Source organism: Scyliorhinus torazame, chromosome 5, assembly GCF_047496885.1.
Source record: "Scyliorhinus torazame isolate Kashiwa2021f chromosome 5, sScyTor2.1, whole genome shotgun sequence".
NCBI lineage: Eukaryota > Metazoa > Chordata > Chondrichthyes > Carcharhiniformes > Scyliorhinidae > Scyliorhinus > Scyliorhinus torazame.
In genome coordinates, this window is record NC_092711.1 from 259,317,645 (window position 1) to 259,344,489 (window position 26,845).

At 51.0% G+C, this 26,845-nt stretch overlaps 1 long non-coding RNA gene across 1 annotated transcript in view; it reads left to right on the forward strand.

The window, feature by feature from the left end:
• Nucleotides 1–15,920, forward strand: part of LOC140422773 (uncharacterized) — a 61,748-nt gene extending 45,828 nt beyond the window's left edge. The window contains exon 3 of the long non-coding RNA XR_011947595.1: nt 15,159–15,920. This is a non-coding gene — a long non-coding RNA (uncharacterized lncRNA). The remainder of the gene's footprint in view (nt 1–15,158) is intronic.
• The last annotated feature ends 10,925 nt before the right edge of the window (nt 15,921–26,845 follow it).

Here is a 26,845-nt window from a genome sequence, read left to right on the forward strand (position 1 = left end):
GGTGGCACAACGAACGCACTGACGTCACGACGTGCAGCAACTGTGGCTCCGCCCACTTAAAGCGGCAATGCCCTGCAAAATCGAGACAGTGCCTACACTGTGGCAGGCTTGGTCATTATGCTGCCTGCTGTCGAGCAGCCCAGCCTGCCAACTCGCAACGATTTAACCAGCCTCGCAGGAATGTTCGGGCAATCCAACCCACCTTCACCGAGTCTGATGCTGACTTCAAGGGAGCCTTTTCGAGTCACTGTCATAACCAAGAACAGGCTGTCCCCGAATCGAAAGCACCAGTCGCTGTTGGTACACAGCATTGATCCGGACGACTAGTGGTGTGCCACCCCGACGGTCAACCGATCCCAGATCAGATTCCGTCTGGACACTGGTGCTTCCGTCAATCTCCTCGCATGGTCAGCATTTCAAACCCTGGGGGTCAAACCAACAATTCTTCCATCCAATTGCCAACTGGTCGACTATAATGGTAACGTCATCCCCGCCACCGGGTCATGCCAACTCGAGGTGACGCGCAACTCGCGAAAAGTCACCCTACCCTTCGAGATCGTGGGCTCCTCAAAGGACTCCCTGCTAGGCGCACAGGCATGCAAGCTCCTCAACCTCGTGCAGCGCGTACATTCCCTCTCTCCAGAAGACACGTCTGACTTCCAAGATGCGGACTTCAGGGCGCAACTAAGTGCCATCATCACTCAACACCGAGATGTCTTTGAAGGCATGCGCACACTTCCCTACACATACAAAATCCTGCTCAAACAGGACGCCACGCCTGTGGTTCATGCACCTCGCAGAGTCGCAGCATCTCTCAAGGACCACCTCAAGCAGCCACTGCAGGACCTCCAGGACCAAGGAGTGCTTTCCAGAGTGACGGAACCAACCGACTGGGTCAGTTCCATGGTGTGCGTCAAGAAGCCTTCCGGCGAGCTCCGGATCTGTATCGACCCGAAGGATTTAAATCGTAACATCATGCGGGACCATTACCCTATCCCCAAGCGTGAGGAGATCAGTGCGAGATGGCTCGAGCCAACATATTCACCAAGCTGGATGCATCAAAGGACTTCTGGCAGATTCAATTGGACAAGTCCAGCAGAAAGCTGTGTACTTTCAACACCCCATTTGGCCGGTACTGCTACAATAGAATGCCATTTGGAATCATATCAGCATCTGAAGTGTTCCACCGCATCATGGATGTGATGATGGAGGGCATCGAGGGTGTGCGCGTCTATGTGGACGATATCATCTGGTCCACCACCCCGCAGAAGCATATTAGTTGCCTCCAACGCGTTTTTAAGCGAATACGGGACCAAGGCCTGCGCCTCAACAGAGCCAAATGTTCTTTCGGCCAGACCGAACTCAAGTTTTTAGGAGACCACATCTCCCGGTTGGGTGTGCGGCTGGATTCGGACAAGGTGGCAGCCATCACAGCCATGCAGAAGCCGGCAGATAAGAAGGCGGTGCTCCGGTTCTTAGGAATGGTCAACTTCCTAGGAAAGTTCATCCCTAACCTCGCTTCCAACACCACGGCTCTCCGCAACCTAGTTAGGAAGACGACGGACTTCCAGTGGCTTCCCGCCTACCAGCGTGAATGGGAGGAGCTCAAGGACAAGCTGACCACCGCCCCGGTATTGGCGTTTTTCGATCCTGCAAGGGAGATGAAAATATCAACGGACGCTAGCCAATCTGGCATAGGGGCGGTGCTCCTGCAACGAGATGACGCCTCGTCATGGGCCCCTGTTGCCTATGCATCACGGGCCATGACCCCCACAGAGCAGCGCTATGTGCAAATCGAGAAGGAGTGCCTAGGCCTGTTGACCGGTGTCGACAAGTTCCATGACTATGTGTATGGTCTTCCCCAGTTCACTGTGGAGACTGACCATCACCCGCTGGTCGGCATCATCCAAAAATACCTCAATGACATGACCCCTCGCCTACAACGCATTCTGCTCAAGCTCCGGAGATACGATTTCCAGCTCGTGTACACACCGGGTAAGGACCTGATCATAGCCGACGCTCTGTCCAGGGCTGTCACCACTCCGTCCGACCCAGAGGGGTTAATTTGCCAAGTCGACGCCAATGTGTCCTTCACGGTCGCCAATCTGCCGGCCATGGATGAACTCCGAACCCACATTCGCCGTGAGACTGCGGCTGACCCCCTGCTGCAACGTGTGATGCGCCACATGACTGACGGATGGCTCAAGGAACAATGCCCGCAGTTCTATAATATTCGAGACGATCTGGCAGTCGTTGATGGCATCCTCCTGAAGCTGGACCGCATCGTGATCCCACACAGCATGCATCACCTGGTTTTAGAGCAGCTGCATGAGGGCCATCTCGGCGTAGAGAAGTGCCGACAGGCCCGAGAGGCTGTCTACTGGCCTGGCATAAATGAGGACATTGCCAACACTGTGCTCAATTGCCCCAACTGTCAGCGGTTCCAGCCGGCCCAACCACGGGAGACCCTTCAGCCCCATGAGTTGGTCACGTCCCCTTGGGCTAAGGCAGGCGTGGACCTGTTCCATGCGCTCGGCAGGGACTATGTTCTCATAGTTGATTATTTTTCCAGCTATCCTGAGGTTGTACGCCTGCACGACATCACGTCATCGGCTGTTATCCGTGCCTGCAAGGAGACCTTTGCTCGTCACGGCATCCCACTCACTGTGATGTCGGACAATGGCCCCTGCTTCGCGAGCCAGGAATGGTCTAACTTTGCCAGTAGGTACAACTTTGTACACATGACGTCCAGTCGCCTGCACCCCCAGTCAAATGGCAAAGCAGAAAAGGGCGTCCACATCGTAAAGAGGATCCTCTGCAAGGCTGCTGATGCAGGATCCGACTTCTGCCTCGCCTTGCTGGCCTATCGGTCGGCCCCACTCTCCACGGGCCTGTCACCAGCCCAGGTGCTGATGGGTCGCACCCTCAGAACCACTGTACCGTCCATTCATGTCCCAGACCTCGACCATGCTCCGGTCCTTCAGCGGATGCAACAGTCTCACGCGCAGCACAAGGCGGCGCATGACACTCGAGCGACTGATCTTCCTGCTCTGGCGCCAGGTGACAACGTCCGAATCCATCTTCCGGAGGGTGGCTGGTCTGCGACTGCTGTGGTTCTTCGGCTGGTGGCTCCCTGCTCATTCCTGGTTCGTCTGCCTGATGGCTCCATTTGCCGCCGCAATCGGCATGCCCTTCGTCTGGTTCCACGCTCACTATGCGATCCTCCACCGGTGCCACCGGTGCCACGCCCTCCTGTTGTCCTTGACCTGGACTTTGTAGCGCTATTCTGCATCCTCCTCACTTGGCCGTGGCCCGGCCCGATCCTCAGCCGGTGGCTCCTGACCCACCCTAGAGGCGGTCAACCCGAATTCGTCGCCCACCTCAGAGACTTGATTTATGAGCCTTACAATGTTGGACTCAATGCTTTGTTCTTTCATCCTGTTTCAGCATTTCACTAATTTGTTTATAGCATTCGTTATTAGTTCTGTTGTTGGTGTACCACCTAGTTTTCCTTTTCTCTGCACCAGGCACCTTCCCGTGTATATAGACTAGCCTCATGTACATAGTTATGTGAATACCGCACACACATGGTCAGATACACTCATTACACGTTATTTATTCTCACATTGGAACATGTTCTTTGTAAAAAAGGGGGGATGTCATAATATACATCAGTACATTATGGTGCAATCACATCCACACACTGATGGTCATGCAGTAGGACCAACCAGCATACATAACACTGCAGCCAATCACCAGTGAGAGCACAAGCACTATAAAGACAGGAGACAGGAGAGTTCCCGCTCATTCTAGCAGCAGCCAGCTCAGAGCACAGAGCTCACAGCCTGCATCACAGACATTCACCATGTGCTGAGTGCCTCACCATAGCTAGTGATAGGAAAGGGTCCACAGTTTCGCTGGTATTGCTTATACCCAAGTTTACAGTATGTTAGCATAGTTGAACAGTTAACAAAATAGCGTTACACCACTTCCAGCATTGTTGACTTGTTTGTGAACCAGAACACCCAACACGACAAGGGTGACAGCCCTCCATCTGTTGTGAACAAAGGGCAAAAAAGGGCAAAGATCCAACAAAGCTTTCTCAGGATTTTCCATTTGACTCCCCCAACTTTGGCAAAAACTGAGTCTATGTGAGTTTCTGCTGAAACAGTTACAATGTCCAACCAGGTTAGCTCCTGGGTAATTTCCAGACAAAACAATCACATATGAAGTCAATAACTTGGCCAGATCTGCAAAGAGATCTGCAGTTTATTAACCAAGTCTTGTGTTCATGTTAGACTGATCAAAGAAAGTATTGTCAGCCTGCTAACCCAAGGAAAGCTTTATTATTTTTCCTATTCAGGAAGTGGTTTTGAAGTCAAATGAAGAAAGTGAATTTTGATTATAACTGTTACTGTTTATGTTCACTAGCTGTATGTAAAGCAATTTAGTAATACATATCTGGCCTTGTCATAGAATCATAGAATTTACAGTGCAGAAGGAGGCCACACGGCCCATCGAGTCTGCACCGGCTCCTGGAAAGAGCACCCCACCCAAGTTCAGCACCCCCACCCTATCCCCACAACCCAGCAACCCCACCCAACACTAAGGGCAATTTTGGACACTAAGGGCAATTTATCATGACCAATCCACCTAACCCGCACATCTTTGGACTGTGGGAGGAAACCGGAGCACCCGGAGGAAACCCACGCACACACGGGGAGGATGTGCAGACTCCGCACAGACAGTGACCCAAGCCGGAATCGAACCTGGGACCCTGGAGCTGTGAAGCAATTGTGCTATCCACAAGGCTACCGTGCTGCCCCACTATCTAGTGGAAATATTTTTTGTCTTCTCACCAAAGGTTGGAGAGGTACATATGTGTAGTTATTTTCATGTGGCCAAATTCATTGGATGAATAGTGGGCAGTCAACAGTGTAAACTCACTCCGTGGAGGAGGTTTAATGGAAAAAGAAGAGTCCCATTCTTGGCACACTTAACGAGGTCTTCCTTGGTGTCTACAGTACCAGGTGTGACCCTGCTGTCAAACGGGACCCCTATTTTTGGGGCTCGGTGAGGAATGTCCCTCTGTGAGGAACTTACCTTCATTTCCTGCACAGATGAGCTGAGCTCATCATTACAGAAAGAGGGGCAGCACGGTGGCACCGTGGCTAGCACTGCTGCCTCACGGAACCGAGTTACCAAGTTCGATTCCGGCTCTGGATCACTATCTGTGTGGAGTTTGCACATTCTCCCCGTGTCTGCGTGGGTTTCGCCCCCACAACACAAAGATGTGTAGGATAGGTGGATTGGACATGCTAAATTGCCCCTTAATTGGAAAAAGTAAATTGGGGACTCTAAATTTTTAAAAAAGGGAAGAGATTGGGGCACCATTTTTAAATGCCACCCCAATATCTGGAACCCACATGGTCACCCCACCATGGCTGCTGGTCCACCCCCCCCCCCCCCCTCCCCGCACCCCCGCACCCCACTGCCCCAATTTACCTCACCTCATTAGTAGCCATGATGTGGAGATGCCAGCTAGTGATTCCAAACAAATCTGTTGGGCTTTAGCCTGGTGTTGTCAGCCTTCTTACTGTGCTCACCTCATAAGGGCAGGGCACCTCCCTGGCAGTGCCAACCTGGTACCTGGATGCAGTGCCAAGTTGGCAGTGCCAAGGTGTCTGGGTGCCAGCAGGAGTGCCAGGGTACCACCCTGCCCAGAGCCAGACCACCCAGGGGACCTCTGATGTCCTGAGACCCACCACAGGAGCTGTTATATCTGGTCCACATTTGTGTGGGCCAGTGTTAAATGGTACCATGACAAGGTCTCCCAAGCACGGTGTTCGATCCCGAGCCTTTAATTGAGCCTAACTGCTCACTTTAATGTGCAAATCTGGACCGTGCCCGGTGAGAGGTCTCTCGTGAGATTTAACAGCCTCGTCATGTCCTGAGTCGGGTGCGACGAAGCCGTTTGATCAGACTGCCCGGCTCAAGAAATTCACAAGAGGCTTGAACCACTTTTGTGGTTACATCATGTTGGAGGGAATCAATGAGCTACTTGTGCTAAACAGGGTACCAATAAGCAACAAACCGATCAGGGAAAAGGTGGAAAATCCAGCGGCCCACCCACAGAACAGATTGGCAGTTCACCTTCAAAGCGAGAGCCAGGATGATTGGCAGGAATTATCTAACAATAATTTCATAGGTTGTTGGCTTGGTTGTGTTACATTTAATGCAAGTGGGCAGACGTCAAAGCGGATATGATCTGTTTGAATATTAAGAATCAGTATATCACCCTGATTTATATGTGTTAAGAGACTCCTGGCTGGTCCAAGTGGGAGCCCTGGCCGTTATTTCAAGGCCGTCACCAAAACAGCTGTGGAGTGATTTCTGTATATGTATGTACATAAAGGGTTAATGTGTACTCAGTACAGACAGATGATCACTAGAGGGCAACACTAACAGGGGGTATAAATACAAGCTCAATGTCGGGTGTGTTGTGACTAGAGGACAGAAGTGTAGAGTTAGCTCAGAGTGCAAATATAATATTCATAGTTTAATCTAATTCCATCTTGTTTAATTTAATAGCTAGAAAAAGTATTAAAGAATCACACTCACAAGTTAATTGATAAGTTACTCAATAAATTATTTGTTATCATTGGACGACTTCAAGTATTCATCATCATCAAAGTTAAGAACTTCTCGGCATAAACAAATGAGTAACACATATTACTTCACGGAATATAACAGCCAACAAATTCAGCCCTTTTTTGCGATTTTGTCTCAGTACCAACTCAATCCCTGGGCTGCGCTGAATTGGCTGATCTCAATCAGAGCAGCAGTTGCAACGTTATAGTTGGCTCAGTAGGGGGGAAAACTCAGCCATTGTTCGTCACAATGGTAAGTATCCAGGAACACTGGCTGAGAAACCTGTGCATTCAAAAATAAAGTAAGGGCAGGTTCAAGGGTGGCTCGGTGGCACAGTAGTTAGCACTGTGCCTCACAGCTCCTGGGACCCAGGTTCGATTCTGCCCTTGGGTGACTGTCTGTGTGAATTATGCACGCTCTCCTCGTGTCTGCATGGGTTTCCTCCAGGTGCTCCGGTTTTCTCCCACAGCCTAAAGATGTGCAGGCCAGGTGGATTGTCCATGCTAATAAATTGCAACTTAGTGTCCAAAGATGTGCAGGTTAGGTGGGGTTACAGGGTGTAGCCACCTGGGATGGCCACTTCCCGATTACAAAATGGACACTTTGCAAAGATTGCAGGGAAAATGGACAATACTGAGAAAACAAGCAGGTTCAGAGCTTGTCTGTATATTGGAGCCGCAGTTCCCAGACAAGACCAAAACTGTAGGTCCATTAGCATACTGATGGCCCATCTCCGGGAACAAAAGAGTAACATTTAAGTAACCGATACTAAGGCAGACAACCTGGCACCAGAGGAGACCAGAACAAAGCAGGCCAATGGCCACCTAGGACATGCCCAGCCATCAGGGCACCCACCCCTTTATTGGATGAAATCGATAGGAACGATCGAGAAATGGCCCAATTGATTGGGGCCAAGTTCAAGGCCCGCCCAAAAGAGCGCGAAGCCCCTTTGGGTATAAGAAGAAGCCCCCAAGAGAGAATCGTTCTCTTGGCTCCAGCTCTCACCGAGGAGAGACCTGTCCAACAGCTGCACCAGAACAAGTAAGTCCAAGGTCAACGCACAGCACCAGACTGACAACCTTAGCTGTTCCCCTTCACCACTTTGACCCCAGCAGCCTCAGAACCGAACAACGTCCATTATTCCTCTGACTGAGTGGGCACCCGAAGCTAAGTATAGGCTTTAGCAGCAGTGATAGTTTAGTCTGTAGTATTTGTGCATGAGTATATTTAACTGTGTGTGTATAAATAAATAAGCATTTGACTTTGAACGAACTAACTGGTGTATCGAGTCTTTGATCAGTATTCGGTTTGAACCTTGTGGCGGTATCGAAAGATACCTGGCGACTCTAGAGCAAACGTAATTAGAATTAAGGAAGGTGACCATATTGACTGCCATTTTCAGAGCCAACGAAAGAGCCAAACATTCAGCAACATTTACTGGCGACCTCGGATGGGACTCGACCTAGAAGTGGCCTCGTCACTCCGAGAGAACCCAAATTTGAATTGGAATCCAATTGGAAAAGAAAAAAACACAAGTGTGAGAACGATACTGATCAAACCTCCGAGATTCTGAAGTTTGTTAATGCATGCGTACTAACAGGGATATAAGGTAAACCTGAGAGATTTTGTTGCGTAAAACTGGCGGGAGTATTGTCGGCCAGAAATTAGCGTAAGCCGTACCCGTGTTTACATCACCACTTTATCACTCCCTGTTCCAAATTCAGTAGTGAACCCACAGATAGCGAGAAAATGGCAATGAAGGCAATGGAACGCCTTATGAACCCCCAAGAATTCGAAGTCGCAGCGACCAGTAGAGTAGGACAGTGTCCCGTATGGGAAGAAGAGATCAGAAAATATCTCAAAGAGAAAGGATGGCCCCTTTGGAGCGAATTCTATGCCAATTACGAAACAGGTCCGGGGAATATAGGACATCCTTGGTGGGAGAACCTGTCAGGGATCCACAAGAAGAGCTTAGGGAAAGCTCGCAAGCCGATGACAATCGTGTCCTGCGAGGCACAATTGTGAGGCACAGAAGAGGTCGTTAGGACGCTCCGTAGAGAGATTGAGGAGCGAGACAGAAATAGTGAGGGAGATGTGAGCGAATTTGAGAAGGAGAATAAGGAGTTAAGAGAACAGTTAGCAGCGAGGGACAGAGAGGTGGATGGTGCCAAGCGGGCACATCAGTCTTGTCTCGCCCATTTGAGTAGTTTTCAGACTCAGTACGATAAGGCATACCAGGACATGCAATGTGCGGTCTTGGTAAGACAAGAAACCAAGCAACAGGTAGAGCAATTGCAGAAGCAGTGCAATGATTTAAAAGCAGCCCTACGAGCGCTCCACACTTCCACGACGGAACAAAGGCAGAGCTCCGTAGATCACGCAAAGTGCCGGAAGCAAATTGCAGAATTGCAATCTCTGCTTTCTGTCCAGAATGGGTTTCAAAGTACGTTTGGACCCCAGTTAGACCAGGAAAACGGCCCCGATTGGCAGGAGTTAAATGAAACTGCCCACAGATACGTACATGAGACATGTACGCAAGAAAAACCTCAAAAGAGAAAAGCACCCCAACCCCCGACTGAACAGGCAGAACACACTCTCAGGAACCCTGTAACCACACACGGCAGGGCCGCAGCAGAAGGAAACACAGATTTCCTATATACAACCCCGTTAACGGTGACCCAATTACGGGACGGTATGGAAAAATTACACCGTTCCTTCCCACATCAGACGCCCACCAGTTTTTCGCTAGAGTTAAACAGCAGGCTACCATGTACGGCCTGGACGAAATGGAGCAAGTGAAGCTCACAGTTTTAAGCCTCGACCCTTCAGTCGTGGCAGCCCTTCTCGACCCACAGAATGTAGGAGGAGGCACACTCCAAGAAATGCACACAGCGATCCTGGATGTGATCAGCTATAACAGAGGAGACCCCGTAGAAGGCCTAAACAAATGTAGGCAAAAGAAAACAGAGCACCCGACAGCGTTTGCTGGATACATGTGGATACATTTCACAGCAGTATTTGGAGAGTTAGCCCGCGCCCATTTGTCTGCGGATAATATGGCCAAATGGACTCGAATCCTCGTCTCTCATGCGACAGAGGCAGGACAGAGAGCTTGCACAAATTACGACCCCTCAGATGAGGCCCACAACGAGAAATGGGTTTTGAAAAGATTGTCCCACACTTGGGAACAATCCACCCAAGGCAAAACCGCATTTGCAAAACCAGAGGAAGAGCAGGCAAACATGAATCCAGTCAGGACGCACCAGAACCCCACATGGGTAAATGAGGGCAGGAACAGCCCACCGCAACCCAAATCCCAGGAATGCTACAATTGTGAACAATTAGGTCACTATGCACGAGAGTGCAACGCGCCCCAAAAGCAGCAGAGAAACCAACAGACAGGCACCCTAAATAAGAATAGGGCAAAGCCAATCCATAGCGTTAGCGCCCGTTCAGAGAACACAGACATGAACGGCACTGACTGACGGTGTTCGGGCTCCCCAACTTGGGTCTGCGACACCCTTTGGGACAAGTCTGGTAGACCGGTAGTAGCAGGCAAAGTCCGGGGACACCCCGTAGAATTTCTTTGGGACACAGGAGGGTCCCGCACCACACTCAATTCCTCCACGATGTTTCAACGAGACACGTGGCCCACAACAGACACCATCACACTCAGCGGTTTTACAGGTTATTTACAACAAGGACACATCACAGCCCCTGTAGCGATGTAAATAGGGAAGATTACGACTAAACACCCCATAGTTTTGGTCGATCTACCCCAGACAGCTGAACACATCCTAGGAATTGATTTTATGAGCTCCCACAACCTCTCTTTTGATCCAGTTAATAAATGTGTATGGAGAATGGCAAAGGCAGCACGAGCCCCCTCCACGCTCACAGTTGGAGAGTATGCAAACAGAATAAGCACAGTAGGAGACTTTTGGTTCGACCCTCGAGCCATTAGTCAGAATAAAGATGTTAGGGAAGTCCTGCAGCAACACAAAGCAGCATTTGCGCAGCACAAGCATGACTGTGGCAAGATTGCTGGCTTAGTGAACATTACAGGTCCTGACCCCAGACCCCAAAAGCAGTACGGTTTTCCCCAAGAAGCAGAGGGGGATATCTCCAAAGAAAAAATTTTGCTAGTCCATTTGCCAGCTATCGGTGAAAAATGGAGGGGGAGTTGTGTAAGCCTTGTGGAAGGCTTGATCAAGGCGTACTCCAATCAGTAGCCTCCACGAACAACGCACCAATTTGGCCCGTCAGGAAACCCGATGGATCATGGCGACTGACCATTGATTACCGGGAACTGAATAAAGTAACCCAGGAGCAGCCCCCACCGTAGCCACGAGTTCCGAGACCATGCTCAAACAGGGATTCCAGTCAGGTTTTTTTCGGTTTGGACTTAGCAATTGCTTTTGGTCCACTCCATTGGATAAAGCATGCCAGTACAAATTCGCCTTTACATGCAGGGACGCGCCTTCCACAACTCCCGCTCCATTTTCCATCGACTGCTGGCAAATGGACTAGCAAAATTTTCCCGTCACGATTGTCTGGTCCAGTATGTAGATGACTTGCTACTACAGACAGACACAAAAGGGAGAGCACATTTCGCTTCTCGCCGAACTCCTAGGACTCCGAAAACAGGTTGGATGTAACGTCAACCCCAAGAAGGCCCAGAATTTGCAGGAAAAAGTGATTTACATGGGTACAGTAATCACTCATGGTAAACGTGAGATTGAGCAAACGAGAATTGACTCGATCGTCAAATTGCCCCTTCTCCATAACGTAACAGCCCTCCGGTCATTTCTAGGACTGGTTGGCTACTGCCGAAACCATATCGACTGTTGCTCCACAAAAGCAGCGCCCCTATCCGACCTTCTCAAGAAACAGGCACCTTGGGAATGCTTCCACAGCACACGGATGCCGTGGATGCTTTAAAGTGAACCCTCAGCACAGCCCCCGCATTACGGGTCCCTGATCCACTTTCCCCGTACGCAATCGAAGTTTCAAGCACCGACCGAACCCTTTCGGCCGTGCTCCTCCAGGAACGCCATGACCAATTACGTCCCATGGCATACGCCTCACGCGTGTTAGATCCTGTCGAGCAAGGATTTTCTGCCTGCGAAAGGCACCTGCTCGCAGCTTTTTGGGCAGTACAGTACTTCGCCTACATTACAGGACTCAATCCCATCACCATTCTCACTGAACACACCCCAACATAGCTATTATTAGACGGTCGACTTAAAGATGGCACAGTCAGCCAAATCCGCGCAGCCCGTTGGACCCTTCTTTTACAGGGACGGGACATTACAGTTAAAAGAACCAAGACCCACACTTTCCTAGCCGACAATTTGCAATATGCAGGTACCCCACATGAGTGTGAGATCATCACCACAAAACATAACACAGGCCCATTTATACCGAAGTCAGCTCCCAGGAAAGCAGGAAATACACCCCAGAGACCCCAGCCCACAGACACATCCGCACCCCTGAAAATGTATGTGGATGGCTCCTCCACAGTTTTGAATGGAAAGAGAATCACCGGTTGCGGCATTTATGTAGAGGACGTGCAGGGATGCGCCCTTGATGAGATTTCATTAAAGTTGCCAGGACATCTAGGTTCGCAGGCAGCAGAACTGGCAGCCATAGCTTACATTGTTGATCACTCCGACTCGTTTCCGACCCCAGCGGACATATATTCGAACAGTTTATATGTCTGCAATAGTTTAACGGAATTCCTACCCCTGTGGGGAACTAAAGGATTCGTTTCCACAGACGGAAAGCCCCTACCCTCAGCCCCATTACTCCGGCATATCCTAGAGACAGCTAAAGATAGGAAATACAGCATAATTAAGGTTCACAGTCATCACCGTTCTTCCCCCCTGGTAACGTTAAAGCAGACGCCCTAGCGAAGGCAGGCTCCAGACATGGTCACTTTTGGCACCCCCCCGAGAGCACCCCAGTACACACGGTTCAGGTCTCACAGACCAACATTCAGGATCTAGCAAAAGCCCAAAAGGAAGATGAAAAGCTCAGGAAAGTTTTAAAAAGAACCTTCCCAGCCCCGTATGACAAGTTTAAGAACACAATAACCAAACATGACGGTGTGATTTTGAAAGAAGGCATTTATGTAGTTCGCAGCCAGGACAGGAACCAAATTATTTGTCAGTTCCATGACAATCATGGACACCAAGGCATTGAACCTACCCTAACCCACCTCAGACCTCTCTGCTGGTGACCTGATTTAAAAGCTGATGTAACTCACTACATTGAAAATTGCTTGATCTGTGCCCAGAACAATCCGGACAGATATGCAAGAAAGGCTCAGCTTAGTCACACCCACCCCGTTAATGGCCCCTGGACGAATTTGCAGATAGAATACATAGGACCCCTACCCTCCTGCAGAAATGGTTTTAAGTATGTGTTGGTGGTCATCGATACCTTCACAAAATGGGTGGAAGCTTTCCCATCCAGAACGAACACGGCCAAAACAGTAGCTAAAATCCTAACACAGCACAACTTTACAAGATGGGGCCTCCCAAGCAGTATAGAGTCCGATCAGGGCTCCCATTTTACAGGACGAGTAATGAAGAACGTCCTCACAATTCTCGGAATTAGGCAGAAGTTTCACACAGCATACCACCCCCAGTCAAGCGGAATTGTAGAGAGGATGAACAGAACTCTAAAAGCCACCCTCAGGAAAATGGTGCAACGGAACACCAGCACCTGGGACTCAGTTCTCCTATTTGCTTTAATGTTCTTACGAAACACGGTATCCACGTCCACAGGATACACCCCCCACACTCTCATGACCGGACGCCCCATGAAAGGGACAGAGTATTTATTAGGACTGGATTTGGCCAGCCCCGCAGTCACCGCCCTCACGCATGAAAATGCTGTACAGCAGTTATTGAGAATATAAAGGCAGCCCAGCTCGCAGCAGCTGTGAGACTTGGGACCAGGGGGAAACAAAGCAAAGCTTGTTTCGATAAAACGGTACACGCCACCAAGTTTGTAGTAGGGCAGCAAGTGATGCTTTCCCTATACAACCCCAGTTCATTCCTTTCCCCCAAATTTTCCGGACCGTACTCCATTTCGGAGAAAGTCAGACCCTCTGTATACAAGATCACATATCCCAATGGCAAGTCTGCGTGGTTTCACATAAACCAGCTTAAGGCTTATGGCTCGCAGAACAACCATGCACACCACATCTCGCTCGCAGCAGCAGACGAGAACGCCCTGCCCACAGATGACGCATTCCTACCCTCCCCCAGCCAGTCCAGTCCGTCCTCAGACTCACCTTCAACTCCATCCCCAGAGGCACGACTCCGCCTCTCCCTTCCTTCAACCAGCAGCGACAGCGACAGTGATACCGACAGCAATGACGACAGCCACAGCACACCACGTTATGATTATACCCCTGCACCAGGCCCCACTCCCAGCGAATCCGAGCATGATTCCAGTGACCCCTTCGAAATCACATCCATCAAAGCCGCTGACCCAGACCCACCGCCCGACGATTATGGATTGAAGCATAGTAGCTCCAACCTCGACACACGATTCTGTCACCGAGACAATTCGTTCAGGCTCATCCGGAATGATCAGATGGACCCCAATTCGCCCCATGCAGCTTTAGCCAAACTACTCCAATCACGAGTATGGCAGCTGGGAGAAGATGATGACATACAGTCTGACTCCCACCAAACAAATCCCTTTGTGACCCTGTTCGCTACTGAGCAATGAGGTATCCAGATGATGTCAAAAAGGAACTGATGGAGAGATACAATGTTCTTTCTGATGGAACCTGCACCATGTTTGTTGTATGTTTGTTCGTTTAATCTACATGTTAAATGTTGTTTGTGAATTTAAAAGTTTTCATGGCCCCACGCCACTACGCTTTTGACGCCCAATGGCTGTTCATGGAACAAGTTTGTCAACAGACAACCGTTCAGAGGAACTAGTTTGTTGACAGACACCACTCATAGCTACTCTTCTGATTCGATCACGAGAGGCAGCCCCCACGACGGCCACATCCTTACCCGTTCTTGCCGGTCGCTCAGGCAGTGGAGAAATGGCACCGGTCCCCGCCCTGCCTGAGGTCCCCCCCCCCCTCTGGTCAGCTACGCTTGGGTAGAGCACAAACGGCACTGATCACCGTCCTACCCGGGGATTCCACCCATTTCTTACACATCGCGGCCCATACGCACCCCATTTTGGCACTTACAGTTTGAAATTCTTTTGTTTGTTTCTGGCGAGCCTGAGGTTGCTTCCGTATGCTATTTACATCCTCAAACACTAGGGTGGTAGATCGCACAGGCTGCGAGGCGGCTCGCACTGTGTCAGTATTTTTTTTGGATGTCTTGTCCAAATATTTGGTTTTTAAAAAAAATGAGGGAGTCACAGATGGTGACCAATTATAATGGGTAATTGGCAACAAAGGGCAGACAGACAGACAGACGAGCTCTTAAGCAAGATAATAACAGATAATATGCTTGTATCCATAGAACTCCGGAACCTCAGGAACCCCAGAGGAAGAGAAAGAAGAAGACCGACAAAAGGAAAGATGAAGACAACTGTCATGTTTTTCACCTGGACCTTAGCTGGATCCCTCAGTTGCGCGCGGATGCTACCCCCCTGACCCCTACCACACAGGCCGTGAATGATTCCCACCCCTGCAATACACAGAATCCCGAGATATTTAACCCCAAGATAGTTAACCCCGAGATAATTACCCCCAAGACAGTTACAGACACCCCGACCTGGTGTGACAAGTTTATAACCTGGTATTCACTATCTTACATCGTACAATCACTCTTAGTACTGGCGATACTCTGCAGTATCGTGTAGACACTTAGACTCAGGAAATGGCGAAGGAGAGCCTCCCGCGCTCGCACCCCGGTATACACGTTTAGGTCCCCTATTTTCGGACTTCACCAAACCCCCCAACCCCTTGAGTGATTTAAAGTGCATCCATTTTTCTTTATCTGTGTTTTGTTCGTTCAATAAAGGAATGTAAACCTCTGTGCTTGACTGCCAAGCCAGATAAACTTGTGTTGCTGCTATTTGTACAGTTTAAAGTGTTGTGGATTATTTTTGATTGTTTGAGTGAGGATAGTTTATGGAGGATAGTTAGAGGTTCCAGTTTTTTTATTTTGTAATGCATGCCTGAATGTCATAGTGCCCCGTAGAGTTTTATACTGATGTATGTATGTAAAATGATTTTAGGTAAAAAATTGAGATTCATAGGATAGGGCAGTGTAGAGTCCGTGAAGTGCTTATGGGTGCCCCGCTTGGTCAGAGAATGAAGACGATGCGGTAATGTGATCCTTCACGCTTCGTGTTGAGGATCACAAGGAGGGAGTGTAGCCATCTGGGATGGCCACTTCCCGATTACAAAATGGACACTTTGCAAAGATTACAGGGAAAATGGACAATACTGAGAAAACAAGCAGGTTCAGGGTTTGTCTGTTGATTGGAGCTGCAGCTCCCAGACAAGACCAAAACTGTAGGTCTATTAGCATACTAATGGCCCATCTCCGGGAACAAAAGAGTAACATTTAAGTAACCGATACTAAGGCAGACACCCCGGCGCCAGAGGAGACAAGAACAAAGCAGGCCAACGGCCACCGAGGACACGCCCAGCCATCAGGGCACCCACCCCTTTATTGGATGAAATCGATAGGAATGATCGAGAAATGGCCCAATTGATTGGGGCCAAGTTCAAGGCCCGCCCAAAAGAGCGCGAAGCCCCTTTGGGTATAAGAAGGAGCCCCTAAGAGAGAATTGTTCTCTTGGCTCCGGCTCTCACCGAGGAGAGACCTGTCCAACAAGTAAGTCAAGGTCAACGCACGCTACCAGACAGACGACCTTAGCTGTTCCCCTTCACCACTTCGACCCCAGCAGCCTCAGAACCGAACAATGACCATTGTTCCTCTGACTGGGTGGGCGCCCGAAGCTAAGTATAGGCTTTAGCAGTAGTGATAGTTTAGTCTGTAGTATTTGTGCATGAGTATATTTAACTGTGTGTGTAAATAGATAATCATTTGGCTTTGAACTAACTAATTGGTGTATCGAGTCTTTGATCAGTATTCGGTTTGAACCTTGTGGCGGTATCGAAAAAAGCTGGCGACTCTAGAGCAAACATAATTAGAATTAAGGAAGGCGACCATATTGACGACCATATTCAGAGCCAACGAAAGAGCCAAACATTTAGCAACAAGGGTTATGGGGATAGGGCGGTGAACTGGGCCTAGATAGGGTGCCCTTTCACAGTGCCAGTACAGACTCGATGGGCCGAATGGCCTCCTTCTATTGATTCTAAAGAACAACAACTGATATTTATATAGCACCTATTTATGTTATAAAACTTCCTAAGACACCTCACAGGAGAGTTACAGACCAAAGTATGACACCAAGTCATGTGAGGAGATACTAGGTCAGATGACAAAAAGCTGGATCATAGAAGTAAGAAGTATCTTGAAGGAGGAAAGGGCGGTAGAGAGGCAGCCGGGTGTAGAGAGGGAATTTCAGAGCTAGGGGCCTAGGCAACTGAAGGCACAGTTACCAAATGGCGGATTCTCTCATAACATTAGAAGCATTGACCGAGTAAATCCATGCAGGCTACAACATAACTTTACCATTGACGTTTGTGTGGTCAGGGTGGGGGCACCCAGGGACAGACCTTCAGTAGTTCAGGCACATCTATAACATGCTCATAAAACATGCTGGAAATGGAGAATGCTGGCCGGCTGGAGTAACTCTTGGGAACCTCCCTCCCCAAAATTCCAGAGATGTTGGAAGAGGCTTGAGCACATCCAGGATATATTCTATTTTTAAAAATATTTTATTCCATACCAAAATATACAAAATACACACAATCTCTCCAAAAACATATCACAATCTATATAGTTTGTCAGATTTTTTCTTCTTTTTTCTCCCCTTAACACCGCCCCGCCCCACAACAGACCCCGTCCCCCACCTCCCACCCGCTGGCAGCAAACAAGCCCTCAAATAGGGACAGGAACATCCTCCATCTCACAAAGAACCCCTGCTCTGACCCTCTGAGAGCTAACTTAATTTGTTCCAATTTAAGGAATTTTGCCACATTCCCCCAACCACGCCAACACCCTCGGTGGTTGCACCGACCTCCACCTGAGTGGGACTCGCCACCGGGCAATCAGAGTGACGAAGGCCACAACATCGGTCCCCCTCCCCTCCAGTAGCTCCAACACTTCTGATCCTCCAAGAATCGCCACCAGCGGGCACAGTGCCATCTTCACCCCACGATATCTGATGGTGCTTCAAAAATCAGGCTCCAGAAACCCATCAATCTTGGACATGACCAAAACTTGTGGACATGATTCGTTGGCCTGCTCCACATCTCTCGCACTTGTCCTCCATCTCTGGGAAGAACCCGCCCATACGGGCCAGCATCATATGAGCCCGAGACACCACTTTGAACCATTTAAAGTTCCTCCTAACACAGGATGATGTTGCATTTACCCGGTGCCTAATCTCACTCCAAACCGCCCCATCCCAATTCCATTCCCAGCTCTTCCTCCCACTTCCGCTTCATCTCCTCAATTGGCACCTTCTCCGTGTCCACCAACCCTCCGTAAATGGCCACAATCCTCCCATCTCCCAGCTCGTCCTGTGTTAATAACTTATCCAGCGAGATGTTTTCCGGCAGCTGTGGGAAAATTAAGATGTATTCAACCTACCTGATACACCCCTGTGTCTGCCCTGATATACTGATTAAGTAGACTCCTCTGGATCTGTTCAGTAACTGCCCTAATAAAAGTTAAGGTCTCGCAGACCAGGTTTCACTCTGTGATCTGGCTTCTATAGTGGTATCAGTTGGGACCATAACAATATTATAACAGTTTACAGGCCAATGTGGAAGGCTGTGGAGAAATTATCATGAATTCCTGCACATCAATAAAAAAGAAGCTAAAACCATAAAACTAGTCACAATTCTCTATTGCAACCTATCACCTTCTACAGTTTTGTACAGGTTATCCCAACCCACATCCCAACCCTGTCTGTTTATAATGTCATATCTTTCAATGCCTTCCACAATTATTTTGGAATGTATTGCTTTTCCTATGGATTACCTTATCTACCACAACCTAGAGCTGTCTTTCCAAATGTGGTGGTGAATTCCACTGCTGAATGCTGCCCTATCTGTGCGCTGTCTCAATTTGTGTCTAATTATAGTCTGCTTCCAAAATCCATTTGTGAGATTTTCCATGTGAGGATGATAAAATTCCAATTCATTGGAATTAGAGATTGGTACAATTCATTTGCGGAAGGAAAATGGAAACGGCAGCAAAAACATCAATGATTTAAGCGGCGAGATTCTCCGTTTCTGATATTAAGTGTTGATACCAACACAGAATTCGTGGACTTTCACGACAGCAAAACTGGCGCCACACCTGGACTGATTCCGCTACTGCTAAGGGGCTAGCACCGGTGCCCCGTGGAACACAACCGATTCTAATGTGAAACAGTGCCGGATTCGCTGGTTCTGCGATTGACACTCAAGAGGCTGACAAGCTGCAGCTGCATATACACACTTCCCACCCACACACACCATTCCAGCCAACAAGATGGCAGCAAGGAGAGCGGCACCCCGTTTCACCAACGGCGAGCTGGAGACCCTCCTGGATGTGGTGGAGGAGAGGCGTTTGACTCTGTACCCTGGCCCGGGAAGGAGGTTGCCAGCCGCTGCTGTTCGTCATGCTTGGGCGCTGGTGGCAGAGGCGGTCAGCGCCGTGGCCAACATTGTCCAGACCAGCCAGCATTGCCGGAAGAAACTGCACAGCCTCCTCAGGGCAGCCAGGGTGAGTTGGCAACACTGTGCCCCTGGCACTAACCCTGGTCTCACACACCCATAGCCCTATCCCCCCCCCCCCCGCCCCCCCCCCCCCCCCCCCACCTGGAGGGTGGCCGAACCTCCACCCTGCACCATATGGCGGCACCCACACCGGCCACCATGGCCGGGTGCCCTGGCCACTGAGGCTACAAGCTGTCCAATCCTGGGCAGCATGAGTCGGACTGACCCCCCACCCCCACGGAGAAGGCTGCGCAGAACTGCCTGGAGCATGGGAATACAGGAGGGGAACAGCCAAACCTGCGGCCCCTCACCGTGCCCGAACAGAGGGCCCTGGACATGATCCGGGTCCGGAGGAAAGGGTAATCACCGAGGTGGAGCTCGTGGAAGGCGGGTGAGGAAGTGAGACCCCACTTAGTCGCAGTTCCCCATGGTATGTGTGTCAACCCCCCCACCCCACATCACTCTCACCCCAATACCACCCTCACCCCCACATCGCCCACACCCTACACCAACATCACTCTACACCACCCCACCCCCCCCTCACCATACAACAAGACCACCCACATGCCCAACAGCACTCTCCCCTGGCCTGCGGTCCAATCATGCACCTTGTCTTCTGACCTTCAGGACCTGCTGGAGATGGGGTGGATAATCTGGTGTCCCCCTCCCCCAGCCAGTGCCACAGCCAGAGCCCCCTGTGAGCCAGGCACCATCGCTGAACACCAGTCCTCCGCTCGAGACTCAGGAGACCCCGGAGGTCGGGTCGGAGGATGCCAGTGATTTTCTGTTACAGCTACCTGCAAGACTCTCCACCATCCCAGAGACTACCCAAGGGCGGACAGTCAGAGGTTGGGCCAACCCAAGGAACTAGCTGCCGCCCAGACAGGTCTCGGGCTTCTGGAACAGACAGTCTCATCTATATAGTGGAGATGCAGTCGCAGAGCCAGGGATTATGAGGGGTTGTCGACAAGCACCCAATGCCTGCAGGTGCAGTTGGAAGAGTCCAACCATGTGTAGCAGCAAGAGGTGGTGCTGACCACGTGTGCCACCCAGGCCAACACTGCATGGGTGGTGTCCGCGGTGGAGGCATTGAGGGCGATGGTGTCGGCTATGGATCAGCTTGTTCAAGGCCTGGCGCATTCTCTGCAGGCTCTGCCTGAGGCCCAGGACAGGGTTGCCGCTTCAGAGGCAAACATGTCCCAGAGCCACTTGGAAATCGCAGCGATGCTTCTGATCGTGGCCAATCACAGCAGGCCACGGCTGAGAATGTCAGCGGCATTGCCCGCCCAGGTACTAGCTGTCATGGCGCAGACACAGAGGGAGGTGTCCCAGACGGAGGTGATGCAGTCACTGGCTGAGGTGACACAAATCCAGAAGGTGGTGGAACAGTCGCAGCGTGATGTGGCGCAGTCCCAAACGGCAATGGTCCACTTCTTGTGCTCCATGGCTGCGCGCATGCAGACCCTGGTCGAGATCAGAGTGGGCCTCCAGGACTGGCGGAGGTGCCTCAAGGGTTAGCTCTGCTCGCACTCCCATTCCATGGAGTAGCCGGGGGCCATCGGGCACCCCGAGGAAGGAGGAGATGATGGGGCAAATGCCTGTGACTCCCTCAGGGAAGGTGCCAGAACACCACAGCCCGAGGAACATCTTGGGCTCTGCCCCTCCTGTCCCTGGTACATCTGGTGGGCAGCAGGCAGAATGGGGCGGCACCGTGCCACCCGGGACACCCGAGCAGCAGCAGGGCCCATTCAAGCCCGGCTGCCCCAGAAGACGCCCGCCAATGGGAACCAAGCTCGCAGAGCGGGAATCACAGCTGGCCACCTCCACTCCTGCTGTACCATCTGGGGAACCACCTAGACATAGTGTTAGGGCCCGTAAGGCCAAGAAGTTAGACACTATTAAGTTGGCACGGGTGCAGGGCACAGTTTAGTTAAGGCGCTGGGGCACAACTCTGTATATATTCGTTCACATTAAACACCTGTTACCACCTGCCTCGATGCTCTGTCCGATGGGTGTGAAGGGTGGGTGGGTCTGGGCTGGCCATTAGGGGTGCAGTGGGCAGACCCTATGGGTGGCCTGGGCTCCACACCCCCTCGACCGTCCCCACCACTGCCACCCCAGGGATTCGATGGGACCGCGTGATGGAATGGCCAGCTTGCAAGCAGGGATCACCCAGGTGGATGGTGGAAAGTGCTACCGTGGGCAGGAGCCAGACATTGCCAAACGATGTGGAGAACCAGAGCTCATCGCCAAGCGGGTTGCCATCATCCTCCACCCCATGGACCACACCTGCTGTTTCTGCCAACCCAGTGCTCCCACCCCATAGTGTGACAGGTATGTATCACGGAGGGAGTTGCAGGTGGGGAGTGGAGGAAGGGGGTGGGGGGTGGGGGGGGGGGAGGTGCGGAGTGAGCGGGTGTAGGGGTGGAATGCGGATACCATTCCCCCCTCCATCATGCCCCACCCAGTCGGTGAACCTGGAGGCAATCAGAGCATTCAGTACGCGTTGTGCTCCCACCAGTGCCTGCCTGATTTCCATGTCCTGCCCATCCTCGCCCTCCTCCGCATCTTCTTCATCGGATGAGGCCTGGAGTTCAGCCATTGGCACATCAGCCATTTGCTGCGCGATGTTGTGGAGGACTCTGCAGGCCGTCACAATGCAGTTGACACTTTCAGTATCATACTAGAGGGCCTCTCCAGAGGTGTCCAGGCACCTGGACCACATCTTCAGGCGGTTGAAGCACTGCTCGGTCACGCTCTTGGTCGCTGCATGGGCTTTGTGGTAGCGGGTCTCCATGTTGGTCTGTGGCCTCCGAATAGGTGTCATCAGCCAGAACCGCAGTGGGTAACTCCTGTCACCCAGGAGCCAACGCCCCAGCCGGGGGGAGGGCGTCTTGAACATGTCAGGAATCGTTGAGTGTGCCAGGAATAATGCCTGGGTATCGGGCACAGACCTGTATGATGCACAGCTGATGGTCACACATCAGCTGCACGTTCATCGAGTGAAATCTCTTTCCATTTTGTGTTGAGTGGCCCGTTATCTGCAGGTGCTCGAAGGGGGACATGCACCCCGTTGATAAGCCCCTGGACCCACCAAATCCCAGCTTATGGCGGCGAAGCCCGCTGCTCGGGCATCCTGGTGGGCTCGGTCCACGTTGAAATGGAGGAATTGAGACGCCTGGGCATATAGGGCCTCCATGACAATGTGGATGCGCCTGTGCACTGAGGTCTGTGAGATCCCGGACAGGTCCCCGCTCGGCACATGGAAGGACCCCATATGGCCTAAAAGTTCAGGGTGACCATCACCTTGATTGTCGCGAGAACGGGTGTCCTCCACCATACACTTGCGGGGCCAGTTCCGGCAGATATGTCGCACTGTATCGCTGCTCAGCCGGAGTCTTCGTCGGCATGCCCAGTCCGGCAAGTCCTCGAATGACAAGCGCTGCCGGTAAACATGAGGCCTCATGCCTCATGGAACCTCCTCCTCCTCGGTCTGTGGGGTGTCTGGCTCTCTAACCTCTCCTTCTGCGGCATGCACCACTGCTGCAGCTTCATCCTCCTCGAGCAGCGCCCGCTCGTACAGCCGCAGGGCATTCCTCAGGGCTGCGTAGATTAGCAGGAACGCAACCATTGCTGGTTCAATTCCAATATCCATTGATTGCAGGGGGTGAAAGGCCATCATGTTAGCATGGTGCTACCCCCATGTCCAACCCGGTACACCGGGCTACATGGTGGCCCCGGTTGGCACCACGGACTCTGTCCCCATATGTCCCTCCCTCCCTTCCCCCATCCTGGCCCATCGATGGTCGGCACCGTGGGGGCCTCTGACCAAGGTGCCTGTCTCTGATGCCACGGCACTTCCCTCGCCAGGACTATGCACCGTGGCCCCTGTAGAGGTTACTAGGGGTGTTGTCCTGAGTGTGGCGGGGTTGAGGACACCCATACGACCAGTCACTCTGAAGAACCAGGGTGGGTGGTCAGTGGGTGCGCAGCAAGGTGGCTACCATAATGGCGGTCCGTGCTGGACATCACCCCAGTCCCAATGGGGGGTCACACTCAGCCTATTCATAGAATCATAGAATTTACAGTGCAGAAAGAGGCCATTCGGCCCATCGAGTCTGCACCGACCCTTGGAAAGAATGCCCTACACATGTCCACACCACCACCCTATCCCTGCAACCCTGTAACCCCACCCAATCTTTTTTGGACACTAAGGGTAATTTATCATGGCCAATCCACCTAACTTGCACATCTTTGGACTGTGGGAGGAAACTGGAGCACCCAGAGGAAACCCACGCAGACACGGGGAGAACATGCAGACTCCGCACAGACAGTGACCCAAGCTGGGATTCCCCCTGTCAGCAATGCCCCCCCCCCCCACCCCCGCAACCCCAGCCAGGCCGGCCAGTGTCTGGCCTGTCAGCCCACGGTTGCGCCCCTCCGAGTCCTACCTCCTCTCTCTCTCCTTCATCAACCACCATGCTGGTTTCACTATTTTTAAAAGCACAAGTGAACCGCATCGTTGGGAACTCGGCCAATCGGAGGAGAAGAATCGCGAAGGCCCCAGAGAATGCTCGCTAATGAAATGCAAATGGTATTTACTGTACGTGCGTTCCAGAACCCCTTGATGCCGCCATTTTGGCGTTGGATCCTATTCTCCGCCCAATTGCATTTCGCGATTTCGCTGTCAGCAAACGGAGAATCCCGCCCATGGTGAATGGTCAGACAAAAGGGTCTGGATTCTCCGCCCCGCCATGCCACATTTCTGCCCCGACCCGCTGGTGGGATGGCCGTTACGGCAGCCGGTTAATGGGGTTTCCCATTGTGGGGCAGCCCCATGCCATCGGGAAACCCCCCGGGCGCCGGCAAAACGGAACATCCCGCCGGCGGAGAATCCCGCCCAAGGGATCTCATTCAATCTCAAAGGTGAACTAAAAGCAAAATCAATGCAACCAAAATCTTGTTTCAAGTGGGATAAGGACTTCACTCATCATCAGACTCCACTATATTCCAATAATTCATGATATCATGAAACTTATCATTTTTAGCACCTTCCACACTGCCATACAGCCCGTTGGGCATTCAGATTTGAGGCGTCTATAGAGCTGCCAGTTGCATACAGTGTATAATAACATCGCCCAAAACAATCCACCTGTTTGGATGTCACTCAATTTTGATGCAAATAAGTAGAGTGGCTGAACAATGATCCATAGGCTAAATGATCATACGACACAAGTCCAACGAGAATGGCCTCTTCTCTCCACTTGATTCCTTGGAGATACCTTGTTGTTGCTGTTTCTCCTTTAAGAACATAAGCAATAGAAGTAAGTCATGTGGTCCCAGAGCCTGCTCTGACTTTCACTAAGGCCATGACTAATCTTTGACCTCAGCTCCACTTTACTGCCTGATACCCATACCACTGGATTCCCTGAGAATACACAAATCTCAACTTTGAATATGCTCAAATACTAAGTATCACAAGCCCCCTTAGATAGAGATTTCTGAAGATTCACAAACCTCTGAGTGAAGAAAGTTCTCCACATCTCAGTCAGAAATTGTTGGCCCATTATCCTGAGGCCATCATGTTCCTATGATAATGTATGGTGTTCACCTCCTTATCATTCATCACAAGCTGTTGCCTCCTCAGCATCTGCCGCTGAAGCATTCCATATATTGCAAGTGGATGTGTAAAGCTCTGAGCAAGATCTTATCAGGGTTTGGAGAAAGTGTTATCGAGTTATGGGTGACTTCCTTGCAATTCAGAAGTGTGCGTGGATTTGGAAGAACATGTATTTGAGCTTGCTCATGCCAAGGGCCCGCAGCATTTTTCCTTCTCAAGAGCCAATGTCTCAGGCCTGTAAGTTGCTCTGGAGGGAGTGTGCCGGCTCCGTTGGCATTGCCACAGTGACATTTCATGACTGGAATCTGCATGTTGAGGGTGTCACAGGCCTGTCTGTCACTTCATCGCCCTGCAGCTGGAGCCTGATTGTGCACTTCCTCAGGAACAGTTCTTTCCCAAATTATTCCTCTTCTGAGGAGGCATCCATCTCTTCCATCTACCCATCTGTCAATTCCTCACCCTTTGCAGCATGAGGTTGTTTCAGATACAGCTGACCACAGTAATTGTGGAGACCATCAGTGTTGCGTACTGACATGCTCCACCCGTGCAATGCAAGCAATAGAACCTCATCTTCAGCAGTCCAATGTCTGTTCTATGGTTGCCCTTGTTGAAACATGGGCAGAATTATACCTCTGTTGGGTTTTGTGGATTCTGCACAGGTATCATTAGCCAGGTCTTCTGTGGTATTCCCTGTCCCCAGATCTGATGAGCTTTTGCAGCACTTTCTGTTTTTACTTCTGTAGATATCCCCTGTCACCCAAAAGCCGCCCCTGCAAATGCTGAGGGGGAGCAGATAGTTGTAGTCCCAGAGAGTGACTGAAGATGGAAGAGTCCTGAGAGCACCCTGGGTATCGTGCACAGACCTGCACAATTAATTTGTGCTGAGCACTGCTGCCTCACTGCGCCAAGGTCCCAGGTTCGATCCCGGCTCTGAGTCACTGTCTGTGTGGAGTTTGCTCATTCTCCCTGTGTTTGCGTGGGTTTCGCCCCCACAACCCAAAAGATGCGCAGGTTAGGTGGATTGGCCACGCTAAATTGAGCCTTATTGGAAAAAATGAATTAGCTACTCTAAAAAAAATTTTTTTAAAGAATTAGTTTGTGCAAATTGAGAGTGAAAACTCTTTCGATTTTTGTATCAACATGAATAAAATGAACTGCCCTTGTACCTGTGGAAATCCAACAATGTCACTGAATCGCACAGATTTGACTGCCTGGCACTCAGGGTCTGTGGTGAATCTCACAAATTCATTGACTCTTCTGAACAGGGCAGCGGTGTTCAAACCTCCCTGATACATCTGTTGGGGGAAGACTGTGAAATGATACAAATGTCCCTTGGAGCACAATGGTAAGTCATGTTGGCTTAGGAATTCACTGAAGCACTGACTTTTAAAGCTACTGGCATTAGTTTGCCTCCCAATGCACGAGGACATAGGTCAGAGCGAGGATCCCGCCATTTGGGGCAGGTTCTCCCAAAGTTTTCGAATTGAAAGCAAACATCTGGACCTTAGAATTAGCTAGGGCTGAAGAGGGAGTAATCAGGCTAGGGTATGCTCATGGGGCGAGATTCTCCGACCCCCCACCGGGTCGGAGAATCGCCGGGGGCTGGCGTGAATCCCGCTCCCGCCGGTTGCCGAAGTCTCCAGCACCGGATATTCGGCGGGGCCGGGAATCGCGCCGCGCCGGTTGGCGGGCCCTCCCGTGCGATTCTCCGGCCCGGATGGGCCGAAGTCCCGCTG